This window comes from Piliocolobus tephrosceles, chromosome 1, assembly GCF_002776525.5.
Source record: "Piliocolobus tephrosceles isolate RC106 chromosome 1, ASM277652v3, whole genome shotgun sequence".
Classification (NCBI taxonomy): Eukaryota; Metazoa; Chordata; class Mammalia; order Primates; family Cercopithecidae; genus Piliocolobus; species Piliocolobus tephrosceles.
Genome location: NC_045434.1, coordinates 78454049 through 78467219, shown reverse-complemented (window position 1 = coordinate 78467219; position 13171 = coordinate 78454049).

The following is a 13171-nucleotide window of genomic DNA, read 5'->3' as shown; positions in this document are numbered from 1 at the left end:
ACCATGATCTCAGTGCAGGAAGAGTAGGGTCACTCAGGCTGCCAATCTGCGTGAGCAGGTGCCCTGAATGTCTGGAAATCTATTTGGGCATGGAGGGGAGAGGGCTTCCCTGCACCAAGATCTCTGCACAGGAAGAGTGGGGTGACTCTGGCTGCTGAACCAGGCAAGAAGGAGCTCTAAATACTCATAGATCTGCCTGGGCATGAAGCAGAGAGGGCCCCCTTGCTCCAGAATCTCTGCACAGAATGGTGGGGCAGCTTGGGCTACCAATGTGGATGAGCCAGTGCTTTGAATGCCTGGAGAGCTGTCTGGGAGTGGAATGGGGAAGGCCCTGCTGTACCATATTCTATGTCCAGGAAGGGTGGGGTGGGTCAGGCTGGTGATCCAGGTGATCATGTGCTCTGAATACCTGGAGATCTGCCTGGACATTGAACAGAGAAGGCTCTACTGCACCAAGATCTCTGAACAGGAAAAGTGTGGCACCTCAAGTTGCTAATCCATACAAGCAGGTGCTCTGAGTGCTTGGATATCTGCCTTGTTGTGAAGCAGAAAGGGCCCACTTCACCATGATCTATGCCCAAGAAAGGTAGAGTGGCTCAGGCTGCTAAACCAGGTGAGTACAGAATGCCTGGAGATCCTCCTGGAGGGGGAACTGAGGGGACCTGTTGCATCATGATCTCAGAGGAGCAGACTGGGGCACCCAGCAATGATACATGCAGACTAGTTCTAGGTTACCAAGCTAGCTCTTGCTGCAGATCTTGTGGCCCAGGAGAAATTGCAGCTGCCCCAGGCCTACGAAAGCACCATTCCAGTGCCTACAGCTGAGGCTTTTACTGCAATTCTGGCTGTGGGTGTCCCCACCCTATTTTAGAGCAACTTTCCAATCTCTGGCCTGAGACAAAAATGCCTGCATGGCTATACCGCTGGGTCACCAAAGAAAGGCTGACTCTGTGTGTGCCTGGGTTAAAATTGGCTTCCTGTTTTCTGTCACAGGTCAGGGAAAATGCCTGCAGCTTTTCCCAGTGTTTTTCTCTCTCAGTACCTCCAAGTCTATCCCCAAGATAGCTCAGGGGCTTGGGAGAAACAAAGTGCTCTTCCTCAGCCTGAGTTGCTCAGATCCCCGTGGAGAGGTGAGTCACAGAGGGAGGCTCCCCGCCTCTCTCAAGTACTGGGTCTTTACTCACTTTTATCAGGTGGATGCTGTGACAGGGACTGTTTCCTCATGTTCTCCTCTCTGGGATCTGGGGTGTCCTTCACGATTTTGGTGGATTCTCGTTTTCCTTCTTGAATTAAAACTCAAAGAGTTGATCTTTATGCACTATCTTACTATTTCCAAGTAACTGAGGCATGCTAAAAGCCTCTAATCCACCATTTGGAAAGAAAAAGCAAGTTGCCTTTTCAACTCAGCATTATAAAATTTGAAATACTGATTCATTTTAAGTGCTGTGCACGTACTACCATTTCTATTTTTTCTACTGCTTTGAATATTTTTCCCTGTCTTCCGTGTGCTTATTCAGGAGTTATCCATAAAAAAAAGGCCTACGAATATTTCCTCAATGTTACTAGATATGCCAAATTCTTCTTTAAAATGGAATATAAATTGTATCCATTTATATTCTCATCAGTTCTGAATGAATGTTTTTACTTCACTTTTGCCAATATTTGCTATTATCAGATTTTAAACCTTTTTTGCCAATTTTGGGGGAACAAAATGGTAACTTTTTATTATTTTAATATGGATTTCCTGCTTAGTCATAAATTTAAGCATGTTTTTATATATTTATTGGAAACCTATATTTATTCATTTGTGAATTGCCTGTTTATGTCCATTGCATACTTTTCTAAAGGACAATATGGCTTCTTATTGATTTATAGGAGTCATGTAAGTTAGTTATACGCATTGTAAACATCTTCTTGTCTTTTTTCTCTGTCCATATAAAAGTTTAAAGTTTTAACATATCTATATGTCAACATTTTCCTTGAAGCTGTGTGGGTTTTGTATATTGTTTGATGAATTCTTTCCTATATGAAGATAAGGATTCTAATAATGTATGTATGATGGTTAATTTATGTGTCAACTTGACTGGCTTCAGGGATGCCCAAGTAGATGGTGAAACATTACTTCTGGATGTACCTGTGAAGGTGTTTCTGGAGGACATTAGCATTTGAATCAGTAGACTGGGTAAAGAAGATCTCCCTCACCAATGTGGGTGGGCCTCATCTAATCTGTTGAGGACATGAAGGGCAAAAAAGTCACATGTTTTGCTTGGCTATGAGATCCATCTTCTCTTGCCCTTGGACATTGGAGCTCCTGGTTCTCAGGCTTTTGGACTCCAGGACTGGTACCAGTGACCCCACCCCCACCATCATCTCTCTGGTTCTCAGGCTTTCCAATTCATCTGAGAGGTACCCCATTGAGTTATTAGGCCTTTGGTTCTCAGGCCTTCAAACTCATTGAATTGCACTACTGGCTTTCCTTGTTTTCTAGCTTTCAGATGGCAGATCATGGGACTCAGTTTCCATAATCATGTGAGCCAGTTCCCATAATCTCTCGCTCTTTCTCTATGTACACACACACACACACACCACACTTATTCTGTAGGCTCTGTTCCTCTGGAGAACCCTGACTGTATGTCTGTATATGTGTATATATGTGTGTATGATATAGGGACTTAATTTTTTAAATTTTCATTAAGAAAATAATCAAATAATCACTTATTTCAGGACCAAATTTGGGAGGAATATATATATATCAGATATATATATCCCTTAACAAAAATCTGCATGACTGCTTCCAACTTGAGTTTTCCTTTTGGTCTCTTTGTGCCCTTGCTCCCCAGGCATGGGAAAGAGCAGATTCAGACTATCATAGGAAGACCTCACTCCTAAGGAGCCTTGCTCAATAGCTTCTAGGGTTGGGCAGTTTTTGTTTTAGTTTTTAAATGGAGTTTCGCACTTGTTACCCAGGCTGGAGTCCTATGCGTGATCTTGGCTCACTGCAACCTCCATCTCCTGGGTTCAAGCGATTCTCCTGCCTCAGCCTTCCGAGTAGCTGGGATTATGGGTATGTGCCACCACGCCCAGCTAATGTATTTTTAGTGGAGACGGAGTTTCTCCATGTTGGTCAGGCTGGTCTCAAACTCCCGACTTCAGGTGATCTGCCTGCCTTGGCCTCCCAAAGTGCTGGGATTACAGGCATGAGCCACCATGCCTGGCTGGGGCTGCTTTTTTGGGAAACAGGAAAGGCCATGAAAAACATAACCCACTACTTGCTACAAAATTCACTTAATTGGGCTTCTATGAAAGATATACAACTTTGGACCTATGCACACACGAGGTTTTAAAGGAAAATCAGTTAAGACATAAAATTACGTGCTATTTTATCCTTGGAACAGCCCTGTTTATGAATTCTTGGAATGAGGTGAGATTGGTGCTACTGTTGATGAACAAGGAAGTCAGTCAGTTATGGCACAGCATCAGTGCAGTCCAACCTTCCAGTAAGAAATGTAAGCAGGACCAAATAACAGCTCTAGGCTCTGCAGATATAGCCTGGTGTTTGCTCAATCCAGCATCAGATGCATCTGAAGTCTAAGACCATTTCTAAACCAATCTGAAGACTAGGACCATTTTTAAACCAATCTATCCTTTCCCTACTATTTTTAATGCCACTTTTGTTACATAGCAAGTTATCGCACATTCATGAGCCTCTTTCTAGGGTACTTTGTTCTTTTGATCCAGATCTGTGCCAATAATATTCCATTTTAAATATAACAATTTTATAAGCAATATTAATATTAAATCACATAAATTCCCCTTGTTATTCTTTCCCTTCAAATTTTTTTTATCTTTCTTGACTCTTAATTCTTTAATATAAATTTTAGGCTCATTCTGTCGAGTTCTGTCCATAACTCTGTAGGATTTTTATTATAATTATATTGAGTTTAAAGATTAATCTGAAAATAATGTCCATCTTTATGATATTGAGCATTTCCATTCACACATTAACATACAATTGGCCCTCTGTATCCGCAGGTTCTGTGAATTCAACCAACCACGATTCAAAATATTTGGAAAAAAATAATAAATAGAAAATGTAGTATAACAACTATTTACATAGCATTTATATTGTATTAGGTATTATAAATAATCTAGCTATGATTTAAAGTAAATGGGAGAATACGTGCAGGTTATATGCAAATTCTGCACCATTTTATATAAAATACTTGAACATCTGCAGATTTGGATATCAATGGAGGGTTCAGGAACTAATTCCCCATGGATACCAATGGATGACTATGGTTTATTATCCTGTTTACTCTATGTTTTCATTTATCTACTTCAATAAATTATTTTAGTTTACTTTTTACAATGACACCTTTTGTTAACATTTATTTCTATGTTTCTTGTTGCTTTGATGTAATGTAATATATATTATAAGCATATTATTTTTCCTAAACATTATTTTTAGTTGCTAATGTATAGGGCTGCTTTGATTTTTTAATGTAATAATCTTGTATCCAACAATTTCAACGATTAGTTCTTATAATTTTCATGTAGATGTTGAATTGCCTAAACAAATAATCTTAGCATGTAAAAATAATATTTGTGTTCTTTCTTTTCCATTTCTTACATTGCATTTTATTTTTCTTATGTCATTGCACCAGCTAAGATCTCAAATTAGATGCTAAATAGAAAAATCATTAAAAAAATTCATTTGGCCTGGCATGGGGGCTCACGCCTGTAATCCCAGAACTTTGGGAGGCTGAGGCAGGTGGATCACCTGAGGTCAGTAGTTCAAGACCTGCCTGGCCAACATGGTGAAACCTTGTCTTTACTAAAAACACAAAATTAGCTGGGTGTGGTGGTGGGTGCCTATAATCCCAGCTACTTGGGAGGCCAGGCAGGAGAACTGCTCAAACCCAGTAGGCGGAGGTTGCAGTTAGTTGATACTGGGCCACTGCATTCCAGCCTGGGCAAAAGAGTGAGATTTCATCTCATTAAAAAAAAAAAAAAAGTTTTTTTTTTTTCTGACTTTAATGAGAATATGTATAATACACATGCATTGTAAGTTTATAGTTACCTTTAACTCAAATTAAGTTGATAAGATTATAATATACAAGCATTTGATTGTATAAATGTTTTTGAAATCTATTCAGATGATTCTTTTGTTACTTAATGTGTTAATGTGATAAACTGCATTGATTAATTATTCAATTGTTAAATTTATTTAATTTATGTTAAATTAAATTTGGAAATAAAATTTATTTTATTTCCAAAATAAATCTAATCATTAATTATACATTATTGTTCCTTATTTTCTAATTTCTGAATTTAGGGTGCTAAAAATTTAAATATTTGAATCTAGTCTTATGAATTAGAATGACTAAAATTGTACTTTTTTGGATTGATCTTGACTTTTTATCATCAGATATACTTTCCTCATAAAATATGTTGGAATGCTTTCTTAATTTTTCTATATTCTAAAACAATTTTTAGATGATACATTTTCTCTGATGTTTTTATATAGCTGCCTATAAAACTAGTTTGTTTTGTCATTGTTTTGTTTGCTTTATTTTTTAAGGAATTGATTTTATAATGCTGATTATTTTATCTGATGTTTATAATTTTTAGAATTTTTAAAGATTTTTAATATGTTTTTAAAACAAAGTTACCTTTTCTCCTAATATTTCAAATTTCATGTTATAAAATTGTTCATAGTATTTTTTAAAAAAACAATGTTACCTCTGGTTAAGTGTCTTTTTCTAGTTTCTCATATTACTTTTTGGTGCCTTCTCTCTTTCTACACTGATTAGTATTGTCAAAATTTTGTTTATTTTATAAATCTTTGCAACCAAACACATCATGGTTTTATTTATTTTTGTTTGCATCTATTTTCTTAATATCTGATCTTGGTATTTTTATTTCCTTCATTTTGCTTCCTTTTTTCTTTCTGTTCTTTTTCTAACTTCTTGACTTGGAAATTTTATTTATTATGCTTTCAGTTTTTTTACTCTGAATTTTATATACAAGGTTCTAAAATTTTCCTCAAGCACCATTTAACTCTATCACATGTTTTGACATATTTTAGTCTCATTTTTTACCCCGAAATATTTTTAATTTATAATTTGATTTCTTGTTTGTTTCATGATTTTTTGTTGTTGTTGGTAAAATAATTAGGTGTTAGCCAGGCACAGTGGCTCACATCTGCAATCCCAGCACTTTGGGAGGGTGAAGTGAGCAGATCACTTGAGCCCAGGAGCTCGAGACAAGTCTGGGCAACATGGCAAAAGCCCCGTCTCTACTATAAAAATGCAAAAATTAGCTGGGTGTGGTGGCTCACACCTTCAGTACCAGCTATTCAGGAGGCAGAGGTAGGTGGATGGCTTGAGCTTGGGAGGTGGAGATTGCAGTGAGCCAAGATGGCACCACTGCACACCAGCCTAGGCAATAGAGCCAGACCTTGTCTCTAATAATAATAATAATAATAATAATAATGATAATAATAATAATAAATGTGTTCATTTATATTTGGTTTTTATGTCTTTTTTTTTTTTTTTTTTTTTTTTTTTGCGCTATACTCAGACAATAAGCTCTTTGGAGTTTGTTCAAATTGTACCAATCCACTATTTACAGAAACCTCTTTAAGATGCAGAGACACATTTTGCCTCATGTAAATTATTGTATAAAGCATGTTTTGCTGATATGCTGTCTTTGAACAATCAGAACCAAATCTTTAGCTTTCTTTTTTACTAAAGATTCCAAGTATTCTAAATTTGATAGGGGAAGAAAACATTTTTTTCAGCCCCCAAAAATGGAAATATCCATAATCAAAAAACTTCATGCAAAACTCTAGTTTAATTTAAAATATGTATTTTAAAAAACACCCTGGACCCACACAAAATATCATACAATAAGCTCACCTTTCTGGGATATTCTTTTGAACATAACATTCTGCTCCATGCTAGTGCTAGTTATGTTCTCACGACAGGTAGTTGTAGACAAAGAGGCTAAGATAATTCTGCCCAATACACCTTATTTCATTAACTTTAAAATACACATTTTTCATAATATTTTGACATATTTGAATAGAAATGTTTCTATTATACAATAGTGCATTGTAGGTTAATTGGCAGGCCCCCTTTCCCCCAATCTTTGTCATAGTATATAAAATAATGGTCATCATAAAAATCTGTGGTCTTAAATTAGATGAAATGTATGGTGTTCAAGGCACCTGGGATTCCAAAGTGTCAGATTGTCTCCTTCATCTTTCAAATCTCTGAATTAAATCTGTGATCTTGCTATATCACTTAACCAAGTTGAGTCTCACTTTCTTCGCTTTACGGGACTGTTGTGGAGGGAAGTAAGCGAATGTGTCCAAAACACTTAGAAGCTTACCTGGAATCCAGTGTGTGCTACATCAGTGTCCTAGTTAGGCATGGCCTTGAACAGCCCTGAGAAAGAACGTCTGACAAGCGTCAATGTCGGATGCCCTAAGATGCAATTAAGAGGAGGGAGGAAACCACGGCTCTATTTTAACATGCCAGCACCATGTAAAAGGTTATTTCTTATGGTTTTCCTTTAGGACCAATTCAAGTGCATATTGGTAGATAATAGGGGTATAATCTGAGTTAAATTCATCCATTTCCTTATCCCCCACATGAATTTGCCATGTTTATTCTCACGAGTCTTTCTTTTCATCAGGAGCTCTAATCCCCTTGCCCCTGCCATTCCCCACCGAGGTCCAGGTTTACTGTCCGTGAAGTGGGGCAATTCCCCCAACATCTTGATGACAGCAGTTGCAGAAGTCTGAACAATGGTAATTCTCGCCAACATTTACAGCTAATGTCTCTTCCACTGTTATCAGACTTATGGTGCAGTGGAGCACTCGCTGCTGACAAGGCTAAAATGACAAAGTGATTCTAGTCATTTATTCCTCAGTGGAGGAATGGGACTAATATTCAAGAGAAAAGAATCAAACTCCTTAGCTCTATAACTTTGCTTAAAAACAAAATCTGAACTTTCATGCCTCATTTTCAACTTGCAAGGAAAGCCCGTCCTTATCAGTCTATTGTGTACCACTTTGATGCCCCAGTAGTGCAGGCTCCTTCTCACTAAACACTTGTCATTTCCACAAGCATCTTCCCTTAGCCTTTGGTTCTTCCATGCTTTTCTGCTCACTATTTGAGGAATATCATTTTCCCTGTTCTATTTTATTTACCTTCTCATTGTTTTTCAAAGTTCAATGAAAATAGCATCTTTCCCATCATTTTTCTATTTATCAAAACACTTACCAAACACTTAACCTTGGCAAGTGTTTTGCCAAGTCCTGGGGAGATAAGGATAAATAAGACATAATTCTTGTCCTCAAGGATTCTCACAGTCCACTGGAAGAGAGGAACTAGTAAACTGACATATTGTGACACAGCAGATAAAAGCTTTACAGCACTATTAACAACAACAACAAAATGACCTCTGAAAATACAAAGGAATGAAGCCACAGGTAAGTTCGATGATGTTAACACTGGAGCGCTATGGAGAAATGAATAGACTTATATTGAGATGTCTTCCTGTGCAGAGCAGAATATGCTAGATGTGGGGCCATGAAAGGAGACCTCAGTGTCTGTCTGAAAGGCCCATGTGATAGGAGGCAAGGAGTGACAGAAAGACACAATGGGAAAGAGACATAAAGGCCAGAATGGGGCTGACTTTGTCTATTAAGCTAAAGAATTGGAATATTATGGGACTAGCAGTGAGAAGGCACAAAGATTTAGAAACAAGAAAGAAACGTGATCCCTTTTTATTTTTCACAAAAATTCGTTTTAGTTTGCCAAATGTTGTCACAAACTCTCACAGATCTCCTTTTCACCTTATCAGAAATAAAGATACCAGATTTGCCATATCAGCTTCTGCTGGGGGTCAGCATAGGCCACAGGAATTCTTTTTGTTTGCTTTTGTTTGTTTGTTTATTTGTTTTGGAGACGGAGTCTCATTCTGTCACCCAGGCTGGGGTGCAGTGGCATAATCTCGACTGACTGCAACCTCCTCCTCCTGGATTCAATTGATTCTCATGCCACAGCTTCCCAAGTAACTGTGATTACAGGTGTGTGCCACCACACCCAGCTAATTTTTGTATTTTTAGTAGAGATGAGGTTTTGCCATGTTGGCCAGGCTAGTCTCAAACTCCTGGCCTCATGTGATCTGCCTGCCTAGGGCTCCCAAAGTGCCAGAATTACAGGTGTGATCCACTGCATCAGGAATTTTTATTTTTAAGAGCTCCCTAAGACATGTATGGTGATTAAGTTTATGCGTCAGTGGGAATAAGGGATAACTAGATAGCTGGTTAAGTATTATTTCTGGGTATGTCTATAAGGAAGTTTCCAGAAAAAATTGGCATTTGATTCAGTGGACTGAGTAAAAAGATCCACCCTCACCAATGTGGGTGGGCAACATCAAATTGGCAGAAGGTCCAGATAGAACAAAAAAGAGCAAAGAGGGATTTACTCTCTCTCCTGAAGCTGGGACACTTTTCTTCTCCTACCCTTGGACATCAGAACTCCAGAACTCTCTGGGTTTCAGGCTCTGGGACTGGGACCAGCAGTCCTTCAGGTTCTCAGGTCTTCAGCCTCATACTAAGTTTCATCACTGACTTGGACCAAGCCATGCTAATAAGACAGCATGGTGGAAAGGGCTCCCTGGCAAAACTTCAACCAGTCTACTCACTGGGAGGAATATGCACTGGGGTGGAGCCACAGGAGCTCATTCTGTCTGCAGAAGGGAGGAGCCTGGTGCCTCCTCTTCCTGGGCGGAACCTGGGATTCAAACTGCAAGGCAGGAAGCACACTAGCAGGGACTCTGGCCTTGTGGAGAGTCCCTGTTCTTCCTTTCTTTCCTTTCTGCCCAATAAATCCCATTTTATTCACCCTTCAAATTGTCTGTGAGCCTGAATTTTCATGGCCATGTGATAAGGACCCCGTCTTTAGCTGAACTAAGGAAAAAGTCCTGCAACACTGGCATCTCAGCTTGCAGATGGCGTGTTGAGGGACTTCTCAGCCTCCATATTCATGTGAGCTAATTCCCTTAACAAATCCCTCTCAAATATCTATATACATACTCTTGGTTCTGTTTCTCTGGAGAACTGTGACTAATACAAGATGTATTATAAAAAGTTGACTTGAGAATCCCTAGGTAAAGGATGGCCTACAAGAGGAACATCAGTCAGCAGAAACCAGTCAGCAAATGATCAGGGTAAGAGTGGGAAGAGATGGCAGTCTCCTCAGGAAAGAGAGTAGAGCTCAGATGCAGAGGCCTGCTGAAGGCGCCCCAAGATGAGTCAGAGAAACCTCTTTTATAATCTCCTAGACATAGTCCTTTTCTTTTTATTTTATGTCAATTATTTTACCCAAAAAGAATTATGGAAAATATTTATTGGCTAGATCATCTGCTAGGCACTGGAAATATAACAGTGAACAAAACAGGCAAGGACATAAAAACAAATATCTAAGTGGACACCAGAGCTGGTTACTTTTAGATAATACTAACATTTTTGAAGATATTAAAACAGGGCAATGTGATTGAGCCTGATGCAAAAAGCTTCTCTGAGGAGAGGAAACTTGAGATGAGATCTAAGTGGAAACTGGGAATAATGCATGAGAGTATTTGAGGAAGGAGAGAGGGGAAGGGGAGCAAGAGCAGCGGGAGCAAGGTGAGGTGGAGTAGTAAATGAGGTCGGGAAGGGAACAAATCCTAGAATTCATAGGGCTTTAAACAGTGGAATGTGAAGAAAGTATGGGAAGTCCAAGTTTTATTCTAAATGCTATTAAACTATAATTTTCAAAAGTTAAAATTATGACTCTATCACAAATATGAAATGAATGCACATCACTAGTGTAATTTAGTTCATTCATTAATAAGGAAACCAGTAAAATGTTAAACTGGTTCAATCAGAATGTGATATATACATATACATAAATATATCTGAAGAACACACACAAACACACACACACACGATCAGGAATTGTGAAATAAATTTGCCAGTAGAAGCAAAACTATTAATAACTACAAGACAATACAACTCAAGACTTAGAATAACATTTTCCATAGGGTAGAAGTCAATTGTATTCTGCCAGGAAAAAACATTTGCATTTCTATAAGCAAGAATCATTTGTATTATTATATATTGTTTTTTACAATTTATGACTTGTAAAATAAGCCTAAATCCTATAGAATGAGATAATCCTAGAGGGTCACCCAGAGAACATCTAATATTCTCATTAGAAACACACTGATATGGTTTGGCTGTGTCCCCACCCAAATCTCACTTTGAATTGTAATAATCCCCATGTGTCAAGGGTGGGGCCAGGTGGAGCTAATTGAATAATGGGAGCCGTTTCCACCATGCGGTTTTTGTGATAATGAATAAGTTTCATGAGATCTGATGGTTTTATAAATGGGAGTTCCCCTGCACAAACTCTCTTGCCTGATGCCACATAAGATGTGACTTTCTCCTCTTTTGCCTTCCACCATGATTGTGAAGTCTCCCTGGCCACATGGAACTGTGAGTCCATTAAATCTCTTTTACTTTGTAAATTACCCAGTCTCAAGTCTGTCTTTATTAGCAGCGTGAGAATTGACTAATACAACACCCAGTAATCTCTTTTGCTATTTCAAATCATTTACATTTTTTTTTCCCACAGAGCAATGGAAAAACTTTTGGAGACTTTTAATCAGGAGAGTAATATGATCTGATTTACATTTTGAAAACATCGCCTTGACTGTACAGTTGATCTTTGCATGGCATAGGTTTGAACTGTGCAGGTTCACTTATATGTGGATTTTTTTCAATAAATGTATTGGAAAACGTTTTGGAGATTTTTGACAATTAGAGAAAACTTGCAGATGAACTGCATGGCCTATAAATATCAAAAAAATGAGAAAAAGGTGTGTTAGAAATGCATTAAATATATGCAGATACTAGTCTGTTATCATTTATCATATTAAAATATATGCAAATCTATTATAAAAAATTAAAAAATCAAAACTCGCACACACAAGCACAGATCATACATGGTGCCATTTTCAGTACAATGAAATGTTAAAAAAGTAAACACTCATATTAAATCATAACTGCATAAAATGACTGTAGCACATACTATACTGCTTTTATAATATAATATATGCTTCCTCTCCCACCTCCTCTACCTCTTTCACCTTTGTCACCCCTGAGATAGCAAGACCAAACCTCTCCTTTCTCCTGTTCCTCAGCCTACTCAAGTGAAGATGATGAGGATGAAGACCTTTATGTTGATCCACTTCCATTTAATGAATAGTAAATATGTTTTCTCTTCTTCATGATTTTCTTAATAATATTTTCTTTTCTCTAGCTTTATTACAGTATATAATATACATATAATTATATAATATATTATAATGTATACATTATAATATACATATAATATTATATAATACAGTACATAATACACATATCACACAAATATGTGTTAATTGACTGTTAATGTCCTCAGTAAGGCTTCTGGTCAATAGTAGGCTATAAGTAGGTAAGTTTTCCAGTCTGGACTCGAGAGATCCTCCCACCTCAGCCTCCTGAGTAGCTGGTACTACAGGCATTAAGTACCATGCCTGGATACTTTTTAATTTTTTTTTTGTAGCGATAGAGATTTCCCATTTTTCCCAGAATGGTCTCAAATTCCTGGGCTCAAGTGATCTGCTTGCCTTGGCCTCCCCAAAGTAATGGGATTACAGGCATGAGTCGTTTTGGAAGATTCAAAAGTTATACGTGGATTTTCAGCCTCACAGGGTATCAGTGTCCCTAATCCCCTCGTTGTTCAAGGGTCAACTATATTCTTCTTTCAGTCCATTATCATTGACTAATAATAAAATATTGTGTCTTTTTCACTATTATGTTCCCAGTGCCTGGAACAGTTCCTGGCAAAATGATTAATAGCCAGAAAATGTTTGTTAAACGAATGAGAAAACAAATGGACTTTGATATGGTTTGGCTCCTTTCTGCATATAAATCTCATCTCCAATTGTAATTCCCATAATCCCCATGTGTGGAGGGTGGGACCAGATGGAGGCAATTGAATCACGGGGCTGTTCCCCTCTGCTGTTCTTGTGCGCTCTCATGAGAGCTGATGGTTTTGTAATGGGATCT